The following is a 14,685-nucleotide window of genomic DNA, read 5'->3' as shown; positions in this document are numbered from 1 at the left end:
GCGCCGGCTGGATTGAGCAAATCATGGAGGCCATCGACGAAGGCAGCGTACTAAACGTCGTCAACATAGACGACGACATTGGTGATATTTGATGCGGTCAGCACTGCTTAGCCATCCGTTTACGGGAGACGAAGTCTGGTGCTAGCTACTTCGCACAATGTAAATTGTGACGTGCGCAGATTGTTTGCTGGCATGCATTTCTCTCGGATCCGTACTCAACAAAGTTACGATGTTGTTAAGCTGCCACGCTTTCCCACCAGGGGAAGTATTCTGTAAGAGTCCACCTAGTGGGCATGTCATTTCGTCTGCTGTTGAAGTTCTCATTGGCCTGATTGTTGTGGACGCGCAGCGCAGCCCAGACAATTAAAATTTCATCAGCAGACGAAATGGACATGTCCACTAGGTGGACTCTTACAGAATACCTTCATAGTTCTTTTGCGTGCAGCATATGTAAACAAATGCCCGCGCACATGATGTCCGCGGTGCAAGGATTTGGCGCGATGTGCGCTTTGGCTGAACCTTCACTTGAACTTGCTTTATTGCGCTCGATATCGATAAAAAAATAGCAAGGCTAACGCTTGGCCCGGATGCTGCCTGCCGGATGGGTCGGTGCGCGAATCAGGTCGCATCGCGTCACGCCGTAGCCTCAACTTTTTCACGGCTATGCCAAACTCGGCGGGCACACGCGAATCGTCGTTGTAGCTGCCTGGCGTGAAGTGGGCTGAGAACAAAACAAAGGCGTCAGATAATCGCCAAACCTTCCTGCCCACATTAACCTCCCAAGCTTCAAGTTTGACTGGCTCCTTGGGGAACCTGAAGTACGATACGGAGCACTCCTTGCTCCATTTGCTCTGGCACCCAACACCGCTACGTAGGCGTCGCTGTGGCGTTTTTTCAACAGCTACAAGATGAACAATTATAATGGCATATTGTACAGAGCAGAACATTCCCGCATGCGCGGACAGCTGATACACCTATTCTTCGCCGGAATATACACTATACATGCTCGCTAGGCAGGCATGGAGCCTGTGACGTTACGGCTCGGGAGCGTGCCAGTGTTGCCCCACTGTTATGCCGTTCGAGTGTAATATAAAAAAAAATCAATTATAAATTACTTGGCTCAAATACGCTAAACTTTTGCCGACATGTTCCTGAAAGCACAAAGATTATCTCGCTAAATACAGATTATGATCGAAAATTGAGTGTCATGCCCCCTTTAAGCACTGTTCCTCTCCCTTTCCTGAGTGATTTCTTGAGTGCCTTACGGGGCTATGAGTCAATGCATTTTTAGCTTGCATACGGGATTATCAATGTTTACGGGGGTAGGAGGCGTTGATGATGATAGTTTGAGATGATAGATGACAAAAATGCGTGGAGCCCTAGCCATGTACAGCTTCGCTGTAAAATTCCTGTAAAATTCCAATTGAGATATGAACTCCTCGTGTTCAAGCGAGGCCGATGAGACGCTTGGCTGGCTTTCATTTGGCCAGGCGCAGTTAGAACGCAGGCCAGAGCTTGCGGGGACAGGCAAAAAATATCACCAAAGGGACTATTCTGCTTTCGCAATCACACACGTGAGCAGTCTTAAGTGTCCCTGACAATTTTCTGTCAGTCAGTCAGTCAGTCGGTCGGTCGGTCGGTCGGTCGGTCGGTCGGTCGGTCGGTCGGTCGGTCGGTCGGTCGGTCTCAACATTACCCACGGCGCCTTTCCTTGCATTATTTCAGGGCGCACAAAGCCTAAAAAAATTCTGCAGTCCTGCAGCCAACCACATCTGCTGCCAATTTTATCTACTCATTTTAGTCCAGCAGACGCGGCTGCATAGTGGCCTTCATATTTCGCTGCTAAGCCCGAGGGCGCGCACCAAATTTCGGCCACGGCGGCTGCACTTCGATGGGGGCGAAATACAACGACGCCCATGTACCGTGCATTGAGTGCACGTCAAAGAACCCCAAGTGACCTAATTTTATCATATCTTGGTTCTAGCGCGTACCACCCCAGAATCTTTCTAAGATTTATAGTCTTCGTGAAAAGAGTACTTAAAAAAATTCTGGCACAACGCTTCTCACCATGAATGTCGACGTTAATGCGATTAACGTTGAAGCATTGCAGCCATATTCCATATTGTCAATGCTGAAACGCGTCGTGTATGATGCCGTATATGCAGCCAGGTTCCTCTCTAGGGCATGGCACTCAGTTTCTTGATAATTTGAAAGTACTGCCACCCTGTGAGCTCTGCCGCCGCCAGGCAACCTCCTCGCCTCCTCCTCGCACCTTGCGCGTCCCCTCTGCTGGAACCGGTTTCGTACCAGTTTTTCTGCACGACGATTGGTCTCTCTACCCTTGCCTTCGGAAACACGTGGGTGTTGCGTTTTTGCTTGTATTTTGCTTTTCTGTTGGCGCCATCTTTCTCATTATCTTCACTGGCTCGGTGCAACGAATGTTGCACGCTGTGTTTCCTGGTTTGTTGTGCTAGCGCTATGCTGTGTTTTAGCGCATATAACTGCTGCACGAAGCCTAAAGATGGCTATGCAGTTTTTATGACACCACAAGGAAAGAGTGAAAGCTTGCGCAGGAGCTGTGGCTGCGCAACGTTGGCCGAAGCAACTTTGTTCCGACAAATCACAGCGTTGTTTAAGACGCCTTTCTTATTGATTGTGTTAAATAAAGCGTTCGCTAACGCTGCATCTTTAATACGTAAGAATTCTTTGACTAATACCCCAGCCCGTCACGCGCTAAGTGCAAGGCCTGGTATCTGCGCAAAAATGCATAATTTGGGAAGTTACAACATTTAATCGTTAGAATGGTGTAAATGTAAAATATGGGAAACATCAAAGGTGATACAGTACAATCCAAACCAAATAAAAAATAAAATTGATCAAAGAGAATTCCCATAGGGATACGCAAAAAATGCACGGGGAAGCCTATAGTAGGGCCGGTCCCACTTAATTCTCGGTGTGGGGCAACTTAAATTTCGGTGTGGGCCAACTCAAATTTCGGTGTGGGCTTAATTGACACGTGGTAATAGGCAAATTTAAATGTGGGGATGGGCCAACTTAGATTTCGGGGTGGGCCAACTTGAAATTTAGGGGTGGGCCAACTTGACAGTTAGGGGTTGGCGAACTGAAATTTGGGTTGGGCCAGCTTGAATTTAGGATGGGCCAACTTAAATATGGGCATGGACGAACATAAATTTAGGGGTGGGCCAGCCTAAATTTGGATTTGCCCAACCAATATTTTGGGGTGGATCAAGCGAAATGTGGGGGTCGGCCAACGTGAAATTTAGGGGTGGCCCAATCAAAATTGGAAGCTGGCTTAACGTCAAATTTGGGTGGGGGTCAACTTAAATTTGAGGGTGAGCCAAATAAAACAGGGGGGGGGTGAGTACGCCCACGCATATTTTGACAAATTTTCTTGTTTTTCTTTGTTCTTCCAGCCTTGTCATCAGCGTTTGTGCTCCGACAATTTGTACGTTCCATAAAAATGGGGTTGTCCTCAGTTTGTTGAATATTCTGCTGGGACGCTACCGCCTCGCACGTCGTTTACTGTTATTCATTCGGAAATCTAGCAAATAAGTTGTGCTCTCCGCTGTGAACAAATATGCGCGATGATACAGCCTTATTGGGACGCGTTGCCTGTTTTACTGAAAATCGAAATAGCGGCTTGTAAAGGAGGTCCCTTTCCAGTTTACTTTGCTGTGTGCGTAAGTCACTTAGATATAATGAATGCAGGCCCTGAAAAAAGTTAATGGCATGTATGCCCGGGATATTGCGGGTGATGAGCGCTAAGCCAGCCCACATTGCGTTTTTTCAGCTGTTGAATTTGCTTTGAATTGGACTTCCACGCACGCATGAGTGGCTGACAATTATTATTTGGTTTTCTCACGAATACAAGCAATGTGCAAGACATGATCGCGCATGCTTGCTCGCGCCAAAATTGCACTACCGTCCTATTCAGTTTACGGGCCATGGCAAAAAAGCTACACTCTAAGAAAAAAAGGACTAAAAGGGGTGGAGAGGTTAGTCCTTTTGGGGCCTAACTGATTCGCCACAACCATTAGTCCTTTTGGGGACTAACTGACATGGGATGAACTGTTAGTCCCCTTGCATTTAGTCTTCATGGGACTAACAGTTTATCCTTCCAGTTACTCCCCAAGAGACCAACAGTTAATCCTTTCAGTTACTCCCAAAGTGTTTAGAGGATGCACCCGAAGGGCCCAACAGTTCATCCTTTCAGTTACTCCCAAAGGTTGTAAAGGATGCACCCGAAGGGACCAACAGTTCATCCTGTCAGTTATTCCCAGAGAGACTAACGGATGCACCTAAAGAGACTACCCGTTCATCCTTTATGTTACTCCCAAAGGGTTAAAAAGGGCTAACACGTAGTCTTTTCAGATACTCCCGAAGGGCCTAACGGATGGACCTAAAGAGACTAATAGTTTATCCTTCATGTTACTCCCAAAGCGCCTAACGGATGCTCCCAAAAGGCTTAACTATTAATCTTTTCAGGTACTCCTGAAGGAATTAACGGATGCTTCCAAGGCTCACGAAGGGACTAACGGATTCTCCTTCCAATGCTGCCACAAAGGCTAACTTTTGAACCCCACAAGTTCTCCACTTGCCACAAATGTTCATACAATAGTGTTTCATCCAGGAGATTACCCGTTGCTCCACTTGTCCCTTTAGGCTTACTTTTGACAAGCTTTGAACAGACTTGGGACAACTCAGCCATGACAGTGCATCTGTTAGCGCCTTTATGGGGTTGTACAAAACCACAAGCGTTCCACTGGAACTGTTCATTGCACCAAAAGACTGTGTGATACACGGACGAGTGGTGTCGCTGGGGCACCACTATCCACTTGATTTAAGGGGCACATTAAAACTAGTGTCTTCTGGCCTTTTTTTATGAACACAATATTAAAAGCCCTGTACAGAGCCAGCAGCGTGGCTATTGCAGCCCGCAAACTTCCTTCTTCAATTTTCAGCCCTTCAATGCACACAGCAAATGATCTTGCTTCCAACAGATCACCCTCATAGGTAACAGTGGGCACATAGTGCACCACTGTGGGGTCCTGCAAGAAATTAAATGCAAATTATAATTTACAGAAACGACATTACGGTATGGTTTAAAAGAGACCTACATTGTTTTCAAACAGTATTCTATTCCTAATACTTTGCAACATACTCTGTAAGGTAATATACCTGAAACATAATATAATCGCATACCTACTGGTTCCAAGAGCACATAACCATGGCAACGACGCACATATTTAAAATCCTCAAGTGCTATAGGGCAGAGCGTGTGCAATGTGCATCTTTATAGCATTCTGGAAGCATCCCACACACAGTGGAACTGCGCTCGAGGGAGCCCTCACACTATCACTTGGTTAGCAGTTTTTCTTACGTAAGTCATTTATTACCTAGATATAAATAAACTTATTTAATCCAAATAATACTAGTAATTTTCATGTACGTATCCCTTATTTAAAATTTCTTCAGCACTTAAATATCAGTGCGTAGTTTTGTTAGAGCATCGCCACTTCCATCTGGGTGCTTCACGAAAATGCGTAGACACATGGAAAGAAAACTGGTCTGACAATACCAAGAATGATACCTGCAATAAAAGAATATTTACATTGACAATGCAAGAACTCAGGAAACAAACATGTAACAATTCTATCTATAATTTTATATTACCAAGCTACACCATCATCAGCCAATTTTAAGTCTACAGCAGGGTGCCACAAAGCGACACACTAGCACAAAAAGAAAGCGTTTGACAACGTTCTCCACGAATACATTCTGGCCTCCGTCGCAGACCTCGAGCTGGGCCCCAGACTATATAACTACGTCCGCTCGTTCCTGACGGGGAGGAAAGCGAAGCTGCGGATCGGCGACTTTGTCTCCGTCGAGGTGCTCCTGGGCCCGCAGGGCACGCCGCAAGGCTCAGTCATTTCGCCTGCTCTCTTCAACATCTGCATGATCGGCCTCTCGAGGAATCTGCCCCAAGTTGAAGGTATCAAACACACCATCTACGCAGACGACATCACCATCTGGTGCACCGGCGGTAGCGAAGGGCAAGTGGAAAGCGCCATGCAAGAGGCGGTAGACGTCACGGAGCAGTACCTGCTACCCACTGGACTCAGATGCTCCCCGACCAAATCTGAGCTTCTGCTTTATAGAAAAGAAAAAGGCCGCAGACCCAAGGGCTGGAAACCGGTCTCGGAAAGTGACATTCACCTGCTCACTCGGAGCGGTGACCCGATACCCAGGGTCGACACCATCAGAGTCCTGGGTATGTTCATAGAATCACGCGCGGCAACGGCACTGCGTTACGCAAGATAATTACGAAAACCGACAATGCTTTTCGCCTCGTCCGAAGGGTCACGAACAGACATCGTGGCCTCAAGGAGGACAACCTGCTTCAGCTCATCAATGCCTTTTTGCTGTGTCACTTCACCTACACGGTGGCCATGCACAACTGGTTCAGAGCCGAGCGGGAAAAGCTTATAGCCCTCATTAGAAAATTTGTCAAGAGAGCCCTCGGGCTGCCCGTCAGAACGCATACCGAGGATCTCCTTCGGCTCGGCATACACAATACAATGGAGGAGATAGCCGAGGCTCAGGAACGGGCGCAGCTAACTCGGCTGTCCACCACGCCGGCCGGCAGGCGTATCCTCGAAGAGATCGGACTCCCACCCACCAAGAACTTGGCTAAATACACCCAAATCCCCAGACATATAGGGGAGAAGATCGTGGTCGCCCCTTTGCCCCGCAATGTTCATGCCGTTCACAACGCTGCTTGTCGCAAGGCAAGAGCATTGACTATACTAAAGCAAATACATAATGACGAGATCGAAGCAAGCTTCGTGGATGTAGCTGCATACCGAGACGGCAAGGCTTTTGCGGTTTCTGTCGTGGACACGCTGGGCAAAGTCATCAACTGTGCTTCCGCCCGGACGACGAACGCAGAGGTGGCCGAGCAAGTGGCCATTGCACTCGCCATGCAAGACGGTCGGAGAGACAGGGTGTATAGCGATTCGAAAGCCGCCGTCAGGGCTTTCCAGAGAGGCCGGGTAGCCCGGCAGGTAATTCCAATTCTGAAAGGCGCCAAACACGGCCACACCTCCATACACTCGATCCTTTGGTTCCCTGCACACGTCGGGGTGATGGGGGGGGGGGGGGGGGTTCCTCTGAACCTCAACGAGTCTGCCCACGAGGCTGCGCGTGGCTTTACCGGCCGCGCTGCCCTCGGATGGGCGACTCTCTCCTCGGACACAGAGACGCTCCTATCACGCACAACGAAATCACTAAATTATTTTACTGAGAGAGAAATGTTTTCCCGCCGCCTCACTCCAAGCTAAGCAGGCCGCAGGCGGTCACACTGAGACTCCTGCGAACGAACTCCTACCAAAATCCGGCGTCCCTTAATAGCATATATCCAGAGATTTATCCGAATTGTTCTTGCGTGGCCTGTGGTGAGGCTGCGACTTTGCCTCGTATGCTCTGGGAGTGCGGGTCGCTGGGCCCGAAGTTCACCAAGGAAGAGTGGTACGCACTCCTGCGAAGTCCCGTCTTTGAGGACCAAATCCTGGCCGTCCAGCGCGCCCGCGATCGGGCCGGCAGACTAAATCTGTCAGTCCCGTCGGGGGATTAGCCGGGTGCGCGTTTTATTGCGTTTTGCAGGACCAAGTAAAAGTTTATTCACTCACTCACTCACAGCACAGGTGTCTTCTTCTTCGTTAAATTTCTTTTTATAGCTCCGCGTTCCAAGACATCCTGACCTAGCTTCGAAGAGTAGGGCACTGCCGCTTGAGTTATCATAAAACGCTTCCTTCCTGATCAGCTGTTTCCAGTATCGATATAGTTCCACACTATGCTTCTTTTCCATTGAATTTATCCAATTTTTACCGTCCGCGTTTCTAACTTGTCGTTTAATGCTCTTTCTCCGTCCTCGTGTCTGGCACACTTACTGGTTAGCTTCCTAGTTCTTTTCCGCCATTGTGTGTGAACGCTCTTTCTGTATAGGCATTTAAATACCTTAGCTGCCCACCTGCTGTCGTCCAATTTCCTCAGGTGTTTTTCGTATAAGATTTTACTCTGAGCTTCCCGTGTTTCGAACGATGCCCAGCTTTTATATCCCCCTGTACTGCTTCGGTTGTGGTTTTCCTGTGGGCACCTAGTGCTAATCTTCCAAAAGCTCTCTGATTTACTTCTAGTCTCGACTGAACTTCTGCCCTTAAGTACAGGAACGCGTTCCCGAAAGTAAGCCCCGGCACCATTATTACTTCCAAATAGCTCTCAGTACCTCATACCTGTTTTATCCCCACAATGCCCTATGTTTCATTATCCCGGCATCTCTCCGCCCTTTTGCTATGAGAGACTGTTCGTGCTTTTCCGTGTACATCGGCCCGTTGTTTATCCATACCCCTAGATATTTGTGTTCGGCTACTCGAGGTATTTCATGGCTTTGTATTGTAAGCTCCTGATCAGTAGTATCGTTGAAAAACATCCCACCGGACTTAGCTGTGCTAAAACTGAAACTTAAACTGTCTCCTTCGTCTCCAATGTAATTAACCAAAGTTTGGAAATCTTCCTGGCTATCTGCTAACAGTACAATATCGTCCGCATACCTTTACCTCAATGCACAGACGGGAAAGTGGATGAAAAATCAACTTGCCGCAGGTGGGGAACGATCCCACGTTACTCCCAATGTTAATTCTAGTAGCAACACATAAATACCCAAGAAAGTGGATGGGGAAACCGCGCCGCGGTAGCTCAGTTGGTTAGAGCATTGCAAGCGTAATGCGAATACGCGGCATCGTTCCCCACCTGCGGAAAGTTGTTTTTTCATCTACTTTCATTGGCATTAATTTATCATTCGTTAATTCAATTAAGTAGCAGAAGTAATTTCCCCTATGTTTTCCTTGGTGTACTTGTTTGCTGGCTTCTCACTATATATATATATATATATGCGCTCTGCAAGCGACCGCATAATTGCGATCGGACTGGAACATAAAAGAGTCCGGGAGGCCTCAAACATCGATGTAACGATAACTACGCTTTGCAAACACAATACCCCTTTTTTCGTTCAATGTTTAATGTCAGAGAAACAAAACAGAGGCCCTTGGAATTCTGCTGCAGACAACAAAAGCTTTCGTCACGTTGGCGTTTGACAATATAGCATCGATCTATAACGTTAGTACCATCACAATGGACGGCTGAACGAGACTCCGCTTTTACTGACTAACGCCGTTGGAGATGAGACAACAATTCCAGTGAGAAAAACACCAAGGACAGCAAGAATCGCAAGCTGTGAACGGTGTAGTATGCCTGAAGCCAAGCTGCGTCAATGCCGCACGCTTTGTATATCAAGCCTTCGTCACCGCTCAGGGAGATTTGTCCACCGCAGCTTTGACAGAGAGAGCAAGAAATGGCGTCGAAGGCGTGGTCACTCTATTCTACGTGGATTCTCTTAGCGGTTATCGTCGCCATGAGCACTGTTGGTGCAGAAGGTACGTGCAAAAGGTACCAATACGAAATGCGCACGAAAATGTGCTGAGGGAAGGCTAGTTTATGGCTATTACTTGCGCGGTCAGCGAAGATTGGTCGTTCAAGGGGGGGAGCGATTTGTCTCTTATTGCGACTGCAATTATGCACGCATCACGTGGGTCCTAAAATTTTTACGAGAGTTCCGGAAAACTGTTAACTTAAAAAAAAATTTGAAGCACCATGTTTACGAATTGACTCAGCCTTCAGAGCCAATCCTTTTCCCAAGGTTACGGATCCGTTTGCCGGCTTCCCTTACCTAGATTGGTCTATCGACTTGAGGCTGTTCACCTTGGAGACCTGCTGCGCATGTGGGTATACGGTCCGGTACGAAAATCGCACTCGCTCACTCGGATTTTCAAGGGCCGACAGGAGCGCACCGGGAAGTGCAAGAGCCGCACTGCTCTACGGAGCCGCCGTCCCTATCTCGGGTTGAACCCATTCCAGGGAGTCACCTTCTTACAGAGAAAAGAAAGCATTTCCCGGGGCTCCCATCGGCGTCTCCGAACTGGTTTGCGTTGCCGCACTGGATCCCAAAGGACCGATCTCCGTAGCCAGGTTCGGTACTGTTAACCCGATTTCCTTACGAAAATCGTCACCGAAACTGATATCGCAGTTCTGCAAACTGTATCTGTAATTCACAGCGCCATAAGGGGACAAATTTTGTATGCAACTTTACAGATTACAAGGAACTGTTATAACGTATGGAAGGATTGTGCAAAGTCCTACTAACAAATTCATAGTACACTACATAGCTATGGATAATACGACAATTTTGTGTGCCACAGCTTTAGCAGAGCACACATTTCACGCGCACCGGTGGCAGCATAGAGAGCATTGATTTCGCTTATCTAACAAGCGCGTCGCCCAGAGACACCAGTGACGGGCTCTCAGCTTGGCTGTCAAATGACTGAGAAAGCAAGTAGACGCACCATGACGCTCCGCTAAATCGGCTTCCTAGCGGAACGTGGTCAGCGTTCCACGTTCCGCTGCTGCTATGTGCGCATGCGCATTAGCGCATCAGTGTTCCCGGTAGCGTTCGGCTGAGCGGCTGTGTGCAAATTGGTATGATACCCCGGTCTGAGCGGAGCTGACCGTAAACGCTCTGCTAACACTCTGTTATAACTGGAAGGAGCCATCAGCGGCGTTCAGTTGTACTTGTCGGTAGTGTCGAAGATCATTGGATAAATACATATCTTGATTATACAAGAAAGGCGTGGAAGTGCTCGCCCCTCACAAGTGTGGAAAAATAGTATGGACATACATAAGAAAGCCGCGCAGATAAGCAGGGCAATAATTGAAGTTTTCAAGGATATCATCTTCTTTAGCTGAGAGATTACAAGGGGGCTTAACTCTTCCCACCGTCGGACAGTTTCAGCACCATCTTTCGGTCACGCCGACCACGACGGATTATCGCGTAATGGGGCATTTAATGCGTTCACTCTCATATTAATTTGATCTGTATTTGTCAATCAACCTTTTGCAATACCAAGTAGGCCGCTAGTACCTTGAAGAGGAGCTTTGGAAACCAGAGAAGACGCAACAGCGAAAGAACGGTGGCGACGTCGCCTTGAAGTTCGCGCACTAGCTCGCCGTGATTCCACGGATTTTGATCGCGTCTGCGTTGGCCTAGTTAAAGATTTTGTCGGTAAACTTGGAATAAATCTTAATATAAAATATTTACGGGCTGAGCTTAGCAAGCTTCGTGAACTTTTGCTGTGCCTCAGCTCCACCAATCACGAAGAGTTGCTCACAGTTATGTAGCGGTTTTGGGGGTTCGGCGAGGAATTAAAGAATAAGTACGCCCAGAATCTCCTGTGGGAGTTATCTAAATTCTGCGAAAGCATTTGCTACTAATCACCTGCTATTTCGTCGTCATATGTTGCTGTGTTTGGTATAGTTGCGTGAAACAACACGAAAATATCATCGCGAAACGGATAAAGTGTGGTTCCGACACGGAAATGTTAACTGAGAGCAGCATGAGACGACGAAGCGGCGAGTATAAATGTTCACTCATGTCATATAGTCGTGCATTTGAATGAGGCCACTGCTTCGTGGGAGATGAGACCTCACCGACGCGTGCTGTAGCATGTGACGTAACTGAACAGTGTCACTTTGATTGATCTCGTACGTAGACGTGGTCGATGACGCTGCCTCTTCTCGATGCGAACCATTATCAACCGTTATCAACTGTTCTCTGGCGGCGGCTGCGTATGGCGCGACCGCGCGGGCCCTATCTTGAAAGCGATGTGCGATGGGGACACTCTGCGCAGAGCGCTGATAGCTTCGTGTGCGCTGTGTTCGCACCGCTTAGTTTGGGTTGAAGCGAGAGGCAGCCCGAAAGGATCAATTGATTGGCTGCTGCGAGCCCTATCTTGAAAGAAATCGTCCTATGTGACGGACAGACGGGTTTTCTCGTTCGCTTGGCATTGAAATACTTGCGCATTTAAAAATTCGGCATTGACAATTTTTTGCTCTAATAAGCTTCCGACGCTGAGAAAACAACGGAAATAGAGCTTTGAAAGAGTGCTTTATTATTCTACACTCGTTTAGTGTTGCTCTTTAGTGTGCCTTGAAGGAACAGAGCTAGCGCTTAGGACTGAGTGAGGGTTGAAGTTGTGATGGTCGATAAGGGAGAAGGTGGGGTACAGTGGTGAGATTATCCCCGGCCGCAGGAAGTGCTGTCTCGACTAAGAAGGGCGCCTCGATTATTACTTAGCAGGAGGAACCATAAGCAGCCAATGCTTCCATGTGGGAGCCTCCAAGCCCAGCATATTGACCGAGCTGTACGTCTGTAGCTCCGTGTTCAGTATGACATCGTCGACGGTTCCCAGGTCGCCCAGAAATGTACGACGGCAAACATATCTACTTTGTGCTTCGTATGCTTATGTCATCTGAACCTAAAACTTCAAATTTTCAGCGATGGCAATCTGTGCAATGGTGACTTTGCGTGTATTCTCGAATTACAGAGGAACTATCAAAGATTACCTTTAGTGGGACATATCTTGGTTGTGACCCATACGTAGCGTAGTAACATACAGTCGAGATTTTCGCGAATAAATTTTATAAATTGACACATGATCTATCTCTGACACGACACTAAGTTGCCGCTGCACGGTAGCGCGAAACATTACTTTTATAGATGGGTAAGCTGTTTCGATTGGTTGTGTAATGACTTGCTTCCTTGGGAAAACTATCGCACTCGGTAAGTAAGCTACGTGACACTTCCGAGTCTGCATGTCTGTGCGCCGAGTTACACCAATACGCTGCCATAATACGTGGTTAGTTCGGTTCATTAATTATTCGATACGTATATAGAAGAGCGCAGATAGAAGTGGCTCGGCTGGTAAAGTAACCCCACAGTTAGGGTATTTGCGAAGGAGGTGGCGCCCAGTTTGATAACCAGACGGGGATAAATTTTTGCGCAAGCTTTCATCCTGAGGTGCCAGTATAGTTCTTGGGTCAGCCGACTTTCCAGCTTCGAAACATTGCCATCAATTATTCAGAGCACTTATTGATTTACTCTTTTTTTTTTCTTTTTCAGGGTCCAAGTTGCGTAGTCGATCATTACGGCCGAAATGTAAACAGGGAGAATGGTCAGGATGTGTGAAACCTCCCGGTGATCCGTGCGGCGAGGACACATGCAACGTGGAAAAGAGCGGTGATTTGTGCACTTATGAATGTCTAATGGGCTGCGTGTGTAAAAAAGGCCTGTATCGTCGCTTGTCCGACAGGAAGTGCGTTCCCCAAAGTGAATGCAATGCCTAATCTCGCCGACAATGACGTCATGCGGATACGGCGCTGTAATAAACGACAGTAGCTGCATTTTCGAGATTTTGCCCGATGCCTTATGATTCCAGAGCCACGATCTTGAAGAAGTCACGTCGAAGGGACAGTTTGGCTCTCATCTGAGCGTTCTAAAACACGAAAAAAAGAAACTAATAAAACATTCTCTTCATTATTTCTCTGCTTGAAAAAAAAAAAAAAAAGATCGAGTAAGAGTTACACTCCGACAAAATGTACTGATTGAACTCTTCTCCACTGAAGTGCACTACCGCGCTCCATTTCTCCAACAAGCCTTCGAGAAAATGTGAAACGAGCTTCTTCTGAGGCACATGCCACAAAGAGAGAAATAAAAGCACGGAGCGGGCACGACGCCACACGTAAACATTGGCACGTGACGTGCTTGCTTTACTTTGTTGTCGCCGCGGACCCAACGTGTTCTCGCTTCATACTTGCAAGCGCGAGATGTTGCGTTACCTGCGCACATAGATGCGACCGGTGTTTTGTTGAAGTGTCTATTTATTCGTTCGAAAGCTTTATATGTCCCATTACGTGAAAATCCGTCGGCGTAGTCGGCATGGCCGAAAGATGGTGGCAAAAATTGGCGATGGTGCAAAGAGCACGAACACGTAAGAAATGCTCGGATTGACGTCCAATTTCTCAGGGAGGTTCCTGGAAACAAAGTGAAATAATGAAGAAAGATTCGGTAAGGTTCGGTCTGGGTACGAAACAAGCACGCTTCTCCAATGTCACGGCGGTTTCACGGTTCCGGTTGACTAAAACTGTGGCGTAGCGCGTGTCTCCTTGGGCACGTGATGGCGCAGCCAATGGGGAGGAGGTGGCGCCACGTTGTGTGGGCGTAAAATGAGTATAAAATAAAAAAAAAGACCACTCTTTCGCTACTGTGAATGGGGCTGTAAGCGAAGCTCAGGATCCACGGCTCTTCGTTGTCGTAACGCCTTGGTTTCGCGCTCCTTCACGGCGAGGTCGCCACGTTGACGACGAGCCCTTTCCCGAGCGAGTTAATGGCGGCGTTCAAGAAATGCCGCCTGTTCTTCGGCAGAATGAGCCAAACGCCGGGCTGGCGGGCATGCACTGGCGCGAAATGCCTCCCCCCTCCCCCACCTCCCCGAGGCGAGCGAACACGCGATCAGACCCTTTTCCTGCTACGGAGGCAGGGGATGCCTGTGATTGGCTAGCGCCTTGCACTGCGTCTACCTTTATTGCATATAAAACCCTGCCTTAAAGTTCGTGTATGCTGAACCGACAGCGCGGTGGCCTCGCAACCCCGAGGTCGGTGGCTCGAATTCGCATCCCGATAAGCAATGTAGTTGCGCACGACTTGAGTTATTTTCG

The 14,685-nt window shown here is 48.0% G+C and overlaps 1 long non-coding RNA gene across 1 annotated transcript; it reads left to right on the top strand.

Annotated features, from left to right (window-relative positions):
• Positions 1 to 9,229: 9,229 nt before the first annotated feature.
• Positions 9,230 to 13,507, top strand: LOC129382360 (uncharacterized). The gene is made up of 2 exons (XR_008610437.1): positions 9,230 to 9,512; positions 13,091 to 13,507. It is a non-coding gene; the product is annotated as an uncharacterized lncRNA (long non-coding RNA).
• The last annotated feature ends 1,178 nt before the right edge of the window (positions 13,508 to 14,685 follow it).

The sequence above is a fragment of the Dermacentor andersoni genome, chromosome 6 (genome assembly GCF_023375885.2).
Source record: "Dermacentor andersoni chromosome 6, qqDerAnde1_hic_scaffold, whole genome shotgun sequence".
NCBI lineage: Eukaryota > Metazoa > Arthropoda > Arachnida > Ixodida > Ixodidae > Dermacentor > Dermacentor andersoni.
This window is presented reverse-complemented; position numbering and strand designations above follow the sequence as displayed.